Raw genomic sequence first — 9,430 nt, 5'->3', positions numbered from 1 at the left:
TACCCAGGAAACAACCCAAGGAAAAAGAGAAGGACTTTTGTGCCTTCTAGCGTGTTTCAGTCAAAATATTCATCATGGCTAAACAAAAGTTGGCCTTTTGGGAGAAGAATGATTTTTCATGTGTGACAGCCTTTCTAATACACTGCAATTTTCTTTTCAATATAATTTTAAGGCCATTTAGGGTGACTTTGCTGGCCATTTTTCAGAAAAAAGTTTTCAGCCACACCTAATTGTCAGATGTCCAAAGTCTCCTTCCTAAATGGATGCTTTTCCACCTTTTCAGAATAATACATGAAATGGGGTCTGTACCTTCTATATAATTCACATATTACGAGTTTGGTTATTGAGTTTAAAGTTTAAATTGCTTGGATGAAATTACTCAGATTACTAGATTAAATTACTACGCAGTAAAACTTTGGGATAGTGACAGTTTCTTTGGAGTTGGCACAGCATGAAGTCCTGCACCATATCCTGGGGACTTTGAAACCCAGTGCTATCGCTAGCAAATGTTAGCATTGTGAATCTGCTTCTTTACCCCCTGGGTAAGCTACTTCTCTGGCTTTCTTGTTTGTTTAAGGCTTTTTTTTCCTGACTTATCACAGATAAGCTGTGAGCACCCTGCTGTGTCATGACCTCAACAGTAGAAGACATACCACTGAACATCCTTGTTTGTATGCAGGGCAGCAAGGCCTGGGCAGTGGCTAATGGTTTCTTTGACTCTTGTCTGCCTTCCTTCTCATCACTGATTTCCAAAGAAGCCACCACCTGAGCACATCCCTCACCCTGTTTCGGCCTGACCTCCTGAAAAAAAGTATTTCGATGGGAAGAAGATTCACATGAGGATTTATCTGGAGTGGGAATCAGAGTGTCCCTTCAATCAAACTCTCACTCCTGTATTTCAGGCTGCCACATTGGGCTGAGGACTTCAAAGCATGCTCAACCCTTTTCCTTCGCTCCCTGCCATGTCTTATTTTTGACCTTTCCCCTGAGAGATAGGTCCACTAGTGAGAAGAAGATAATTCAGCTCATTTGGTCTCTTGGGACTCACACTAAGGGGAAGAATAACAATTCAGCAGCAGCTTTACTGATCTGCATAGAAAATTCAGGCTCCTTTTTTGCTGACCCTACTGGCTTGCCACATATAGCTGTAAAACTTTATGCTTATAATCCAGAAAGGCAGCTGGAATTTTCAGCCATAGGCTGTCAAATGTCATGTTCATACCACACTGGATTAAATGATAATAGCAGAATAATTCTTTTAATGAGATATGTAAGACATATAGAACTAGAAGCTTTTGTGAACCAGATGCATAGGTACTTTACAGCTTTTTTGGAGCAAAAACAGACACTGAATTTTACAGCTGTTTTTTTGTAGAAAAGATTGTTATTGGTAATTCAGCAGATCTGTCCTGGTAGTGTTACACACATACTCAGGACTTCATTTCCTAGTGACAGACCACCAGACCATTCATCTGGAAACTGAATGTGCTGAAAACCTGCCACTTCAGGGTGCCCTTACTGTGAAGCATCACTTACCTTTCTTCCTTTTGCATAGCTGCCCAGAGTACACAAAAAGTAACATTATTTTATGAACATGGACTGAAAAGGACCTGGAATGGGTTGCCAAAGGAAGCTGTGGCTTCCCCATGCCTGGAAGTGCTCAAGGCCAGTTTGGATGGGGCATTGAGCAACCTGGTCTAGTGGAAGGTGTCCCTGTCTGTGGCAGGAGATTGGAACTAAGTGATCTTTAATGTCCCTTCCAACCCAAACAGTTCTATGATTCTATGATGTTTCTGTGGTTTAGACCACTGAGCCCAGCCCTCTGTTGCTCATTTGACTATTCAATAGAAGTTCAGCCACAAAAAGTTTGCCAGCTCCCTATGACAGCTTGCAGGTCTATTGCAAAAGGCCCAAACACACTGGTATACATCACAGAGACAGCTGGGGGGGGGGGGGGGGGGGGGGGGGGGGGGTGTCAAGAGTTCACTGCTTATTTCAATTCTCATTAGTGGTCATGCCATTAGTTAATTATCAGATGATCATAGCAATTATAACACACTGTCCTACAGAGAAAGGCAGGTAATACTCCATCTTCCCCACTGGTCTGGTTTTGAGGAAAATTCCTTTGCAACCCCAGATCTGGCAGGTGGTAGATGTGACCTTGGGTATACCTCTCTCAAAGACACTTGAGAGTTTTATATTTCAAAAGAAGCACCAGTGTAACCTGTCCTATCTCTAGTTGGGACCTATCTCTGATGCTTCAGATGGGAGTCAAAAAAATCTCAAAAGTCAAATTTGCAGGAAGAAAAGAAATAAAAGGTCCCTAAAAAGGCCAAGAAAAATCTGAGGCATGATATTATATAGCTGTGGTGCAAATGAACACAATAAAGAAATGCCTCATTCTTTTTGAGACAAAGGACAGAACGATTCATCACTAGTTTGAACTTCCAATACCAGGATCTCCTCCTTAGCCTACCACACAGTCCCATTCAAATAGCTGTCAGGCTCCCTATTACAGCTGATGAGGATCTTTCTATCTCCTGGACAATAGGGAGTTCAGCTCATCTCTGCTCATAAGTGTGAAAATATGCTCCATAGCCTATGAGTCTGTTTTGCATTTTATTTGTTATAATCTTGAGCAGAAGGGATTCTTGCACTCATTATGCAGGACAGGCACTGCGTAACTTTCATGCCTTTAGCAGAATTTTCCTTCCTTCTTTTTTTTTTGAAACATGTTATGTTGCCAAGTGGGAGTGTGTACCTGCCTGGTTAAATTGCACGGCAATAGACTGTCACCTGCTTTACGTAGTTATCTGCTTCTATAAATGTAGACGTATTCACACTGGAGGACCAAAAAGCAGCTTAGCTGGTAAGAGGTATCCCGCGCCCGTAAGGATGCGTGTTAAACAATGTCCAGCTGCTATCATTTGCACACACAATGAACACAGTTGGATGTGATGCTCAGGAGTGTGTCTCTCCCCATCTTTGAATCAGACCAAGGTGTTTGCTGACCTTGGCATGAGTGACCTTTGGTCCCTAACAAGAATATCTTCCCTGCACACACACTTGAGAAATAGTCACATTAATTAGCAATAAGCATAGTAATTTTAATTCAAATCTTATACTTTGATTGTAAGTAAAAGCTACACCTATGTAGGTAGATCCTCCTTTTGGATGTCCCTAATACAGCTTATAGATTTAGAAAAACCAATAGACTTCTAATAAGATCTAACCCCATCTAATTAGCTTGTATTTTTATAACCTGATGTGCCTTTAGGAATTCTGTAACAATCTGTAGAAGAATATTTTCCAATATTTTTTCATAGCGCCGTGCATAAAACAAAACTAAATGTGAGCAGTTTCCTCAGTGACTGTTAATAAAAGGATGTGAGAGCACAGTGTTTACATAATAACTTGCAGCTGTTGAAAAGCTATTTTAGTAAGTGCGTACACCAAGTTTACAGTTACTGTCTCCAAATACCTGTGGTCTAGCCACTTAGTTCAGTCTGCTGATTATTTAGCTGAAATAATCTACCCATAAGCTCCTCCTTTGGCTCCCTCCACCCCAACAACAACCAAATGTGGAGCCATTTAAAGAAACCTGAGCCTGGTTTCTGGACACCTCTGTGACCCCCATCCCGAGTCTCCCCAGTACTTTGCCAGGCAGGTTTGGGCTGGCTGTGGTGAGGGTGGGTGTCACAGCCTGCTCAGACCCACTGGGGCCTTCGGTCAGGGGAAGTGTCATCAGCAAAGCCACCTTGGTGGGGTGGGGAGAGGTGAGTCCCCAGTGCTTGGCTGCATGATCCCACTTTGAGACCTCTATCCTGGAGCTCACCCGCCCAGCATGGGTCGGAGGAGAGGGATTAAGAGAGGGAGGTAACTGATTTCCTTTATATGTATAATTAAGTAATTTCTTTGTGGGCTACACATAATCATTACTCCCCTGTCCTGTCCCGTCCCCCCCTTTTTTTCATCCTGATGAATTAGGGGAAATTTCAGATCCTGATCCAAATGCAACCTGGCACTGGGTGTTTGGTTATTTAATTAGGATAATTTTATTGACAAAGGCACCTTGTCATTCATTTTGACCATTACCTCCAAAATTGCTTCATGGCATTAGTATCTAAGTTAGTCCAGTTCCTGAAACAGAGCATTTCTAATGAGCTCTACAGATCAATTTATATGCTTATTTCTCCCAACTATTATTATGTCAGATTTTTTTTTTTTGAGGAGGTTCACTGTTCACTCCATCTAGGATTTCACTGAGGCTTTTTTTTTGATCCAGTTCTTTTAATGAGCATTGGAACCAGTCTAGGAAACCACGATAGAAGGTAAATTCCTTTTAAACAAAACAAAAAAAAATACAGCTGAGTTATCTGCTGTCTCTGCTGGGGTTAGTCGGGTTGTTATGCTTTTGTATACGAATTGCTTTGGGATAATAATGTTTTCTACTTGCTTATACATTTTTCATCAGAAATATCAGGCAAAAAGGTTGTATCATAAAGATCTGTAACTGTACCTTCTTTCCTGTCCTGTAGCTGCAAGGGAAAGATGAGATACATTTTCATACTTGGAGAAAAAAGGTCAGAGTTAGAGAGGGAAAATGGTATGAAAGTGCAAAGCCCTGGATATAAGTAGCTAGCCCCTAAAGCAGGTGCTAACAAGACCTTCTTGACAACCACTGAGTTTTGTGCATAGCAGAGGAAAAGTTACAGCTGAAAGAAAAGAAGCAGGCAAGGAATAGCATTGTACTGTATCTGACTGGGATTACAGCAGCTGAATGAGTCATTGTTATAAAATATGGGCAGCAGAGTGTCCTTTCATGTCTCTCAACGCAGATTGAATGCAGTTCTGACCAAGATGACAAAATTCATTTTGATTGAATAGTTGTCCATATTTTTAAATGAAATGCATGTGGGGCTATTAGCTCAGCTCCCCGTCGAAGGCGGCTGCACCACAGCCCAGCCATATGTTTGGCAGTGTTTGAAGCACCTGGCACCCTCCAGAACAGACAGCCACATTTGAATGGGGATAAATATTAAACCATTTCACAGCTTTCTCTTCCAACTTCAGGGTACGTATTTTTCACATTAAAAAAATACACAGTACAATATAAAAGGTTAAGCAAAAATTTATGTACATAAAGTGTTTTATAAAACCAGAAAGGAAGAGGAGGACAGGACTGGCAGGGATCCCAGGCTCCTCCCGTGTCTGAGGAGGACAGGATGGGCAGGGACACAGGCTTCTTTCTTTGTCTGAAAGAGGCAGCGGAATTCAGGGTCCAAAAATTACAGATAATAAACTGTGCTCTTATTATGGATTTATCACATTATTATTGAAGCTAATATGCAATCTCTCAGCCTGAAACAATCACTCCCACAACTCCCACCCCATCAATGTTTTCTCTCTTAAATATCATTAAGAAACTGATATGCTTAGCTGCATGCTGAGAAGGTCAGTTATGTCCTTTGGCTGAAAAATGAGCAAGTTACTTTTCCACTGAATAAATTTTAAATCTTTAGTGACCCATGAGTCCAGATTTCAACCAAATAGGAACCCTGCACGTCCCCATGCTTCTCCTGGGCCTTTATTTATTTTTTTTTAAGTGTTAAAGCCATTTAATGGTATGTTTTGTGGTTAAAGAGCTATTGACATGATTACACAGGGCACTATTAGACCAGTCTCAATTACCTTCAGCACTGAAAGGTGAACACAGATGGGAATAGGTGAAAGAAAAGATGAGGAGAACCGATCACATGACAGAATTTAAAAGGACTTTGCTAGTTTTATGTAGCAAAGGAAAGCCTTAGAGAAGATACCGTTTATTTCTCTAAGCATGTCTTCAGGAGGAAAAGGACCTTTCTTGAAGGGCACTGCAGCACAAGGATATAAAACAGATGTGAATACATTCATGTTGGACACAAAAAGGGCTAGCAATGAAAGGAGTGAGAGTCTCAGCTGGAATTCTAGGAAGTTACTGGGATCTATAACCACAGTTTGAAGCTAGCTTTTTGATAACCGTATTCATAAAGTGTGGTGATATGGTTGTCTACAACAGCAGGTAAATTATCTTGATGAGAATTGAAAGGTGCCTTTTCTAATAATTTTATCAATGTTCCTAATACCAAAAATATCTTCCAAAATAGACTGATGGGGAATATTGAGGATTTCACAACATGCTTTCTGGCTAGAAATAGTGCAGAGCTATTTTTTTTCTTTTTACTACAGTGTAAAGGTGAAAATAAGTTGAGTGCTCATGTTGTTTCACTCATTCTGAGGTTCATTTTCAGATCCCACTTGTATCATTCTTCTGCCTACAGCTGCTTCCACAAACATCTCAGTGGGTGGACTGCATCTAAGAAAATCTTGTGCTTCTGCCAGGATTTCTTTTTCATTCCAGCTCCCCAACTTTTAAAGAAATTCTAAGTAGTCTATAGCAATAATGATAAAGAAAACACTCCATCCATGGAACATAGTACTTTCTGTCAGTGTTTTATTAGATAAAGTGGATGACCAGCTCTGTAAGAGGACAGTTGCAGCTTATTTCACTAGATTATTATTAAGAGCATGTTGATTTTCTGTTATAACATTCATCCCTCATCATCCACGTCTTCTAGAGTGTTGAAGTACAAATGAGCAAAAAATACAGCCAGTTTTTCTACAGTATTCTTAAAATAGGAAACCGTAATAAACTCAAAGGCAAACATACTAAAAAGAAGGAGTTTCAAATCATCACAACTGTACTGACCAGTTTTGCTCCAGCTGTGTGTCGATGGGCATTACCATGGGAAGGTGAGCATTGCCCACCTTGCTCCCCGTGTCTCACTGGAGACCCTGAAGGAAGTCTGAAAAAGAGGACCAGAAAAGCACAGGTAACTGCACGCTCATTTACTAGTAACAAGCATTAATAGAACTCCATAAAAAATAAAAATACGAAGGATATGGTTATGTCATACATATACATCTCTATATATCAACATGTTTAATTCATAAGAGGAGCTCCAACCGCCATGTAATTACACTGCTCACTGTGATAAAAAAGCTGTTACACTAACAGAGGCCAAGCAAGCTCATTATCTTCATTACTTAGCAACAGTTTCCAAAAGACTTGTAGGATATATGACATTTTACGAGTTTCCAAGTGCTTAAAAAATAAAATGAAATAGCCTTTTTACCTGTATATAATATTTTATTTTTTGTGTAGAAACTGTAATAACAGCAGCCTTGCACTGTTGTTTTATTGTCCTTACGGTACCAAAGAAGAAATACACCATTTGAAAACAAACCAAAACAAAAACAGCATGAAGGAGGAATTGCTGATGCCAGTAGCCTGTAATTAGAGCTACCATCTGTGTTGAGGTTCCAGGAAAACAAATGCATTCCACACTGTCCCATTGGCTCTGCTTAGGCTCCAAGCTTTAGCTGTATGGGCCCTGAATTTTTTGTATACTCCATATCTCACCTGAATGGGCCAATTGTCATATCATATGGTAGCATATGCATGTGTCAGGTCATGGTTGTCAACTCCATAGCTGTTCTATGTGCCTAACAATGCATCACAATGCAGGTATTGTTTCATAGTACAATGAATTGCTAATGCATTTAGTTTCACCATCATTTTTTTTTTAATCAGTAGCTTTAAAGGAATTCAAAGAGGTTTAGAAATATTTTTACATTCTTCATATAGTTTATGGGATCTTTGTTTCTCCTTACATTCCTTTAAAGGACTAGGGACAGAAGTTTTTCATTGTTTGGCTCAATCTTTTTTGGTTTATAAAGAGAAATGCTGATAAAGGCTGTGAAATGTTCCAGTAATTGTATGTAAGGTCTCAGATAGCATCACTGGTTCAAGCATTTGTGATTCCTGCTTCCTGGATTGGCTTGCTGCTTCTCCCTGGCCACAGCATCTCTTTAGCTGTGTTGAATAGTTAAATTGCTGCCTGGGCACGTTCGTATCATTACATGGCCATGGTGACCTTTGGTAGTAAATAATTTTGACTGACCAGATTGGGTTGAATTGCAAAGAGCAAACAAATGCATGTTTGTTTTCAATTTAGGAGAGTGAGCAATTTAAATAAATTTAAAGTTCAATCGCAGGCAAACATTCTGAACCATGTGCTTATATTTCATGAACATTATTTTAATTTTCTGGCAAGCAAAATCTTTTTATTATATATAAATATATATGCTGTTTATTTAAATGCATTTACGTATGTATTGATGTATGTGTATAGCGATACATATACACAGATATACATTACGTACATGGTAATAATATATCTCCATCATTACGAAAACATAGAGACTGGGATTCATGTCACCTAAATTTACCCATCAAAAAGTTGGTATCTATTCTAAGCCTGTCATGTAGGTCTGTCAGAGATCTATGGAGCGTGACAGCCAGTTCCAGAGGGTGATCTATACTCATCTATTCAAAATGGGAGATACATGTCTCCATTGCTTGCAAAGAAAGTCCACATGACTAATTCAGAGCAAATACATAACTTTTAGAACACTAAAGTTAGGGACAGGAAACCCAAACCAACTGTGTTCTCAAAAGAACCCTCTTTTGTGGGGCTGACTGATCTAGCTTCAGACACCACTTCTGGTCTTACTCTTGTTTTTTTGTGGTGGTGATAATAGTGGTGGTGCATACCACCAAGTTAGGAAAGATGTTTTCCACTTCAAATCAGAAGGATTTCTTTTCCTCTTTTTTTTTTTTTTTTTAATGGTTATGGTAATGATTAAAGTGAAGAGGAAATTGTTCATGTTGCCAATTCATCTCTTATTTTGTTTTTTAATTTTCTCCTTAAAAATGTCTTTGAAGCAGATAATTGTATAAATGTGACATGATCACTGAAATCACTGGGTGGACTTTGAAATCATGAGGGAAGAAGGAAAAGGGAGGAGAAGAATTCATGAGATCTACAGTAAAGAGAATTATTAATCTGCAGAAATATGTGCCTCTGTTACCACTGGCTCTGTAAAAAACTTATTTCATATGTTAGAATGTGCCTTCTAAAACTGAAAAAAATAGGAAAGGGTGTGGAAACCTACATTTGTACAGTGTATGAACACTTTGATCTCTTAAGAAGGCAGATGTAGAATAAAATGTAAATTAGATTTGGAAAAAATGCGAACCCATGAGAGAAACAAAATTAAAGACCAAAAATCATGTCTCCTGGTTTAATGGTGAGACTTGGCAATAACATCTCTGGGCACTTCTGAAAGGAAAACTCAGATGCTTGGCTCAATACGCAGCACAGAAATTGCCTTGAATGTAAATTTTATCTCTGCCTTTCCAGTACATTTTGAGAGCCAAATTCCAACACTGTCTGAGAGAATGTTAGTATTTCTCTACAGTGATGGTTTGAATCAATAGCTCATCCTCTAAGCAAGGAAAATCATTGTGATGAAGTTCTTTGCTTAA

The sequence above is a fragment of the Pezoporus occidentalis genome, unplaced genomic scaffold, assembly GCF_034315485.1.
Source record: "Pezoporus occidentalis ecotype Australia unplaced genomic scaffold, CSIRO_AGI_Poc_V1 ctg9, whole genome shotgun sequence".
NCBI lineage: Eukaryota > Metazoa > Chordata > Aves > Psittaciformes > Psittacidae > Pezoporus > Pezoporus occidentalis.
This window is presented reverse-complemented; position numbering follows the sequence as displayed.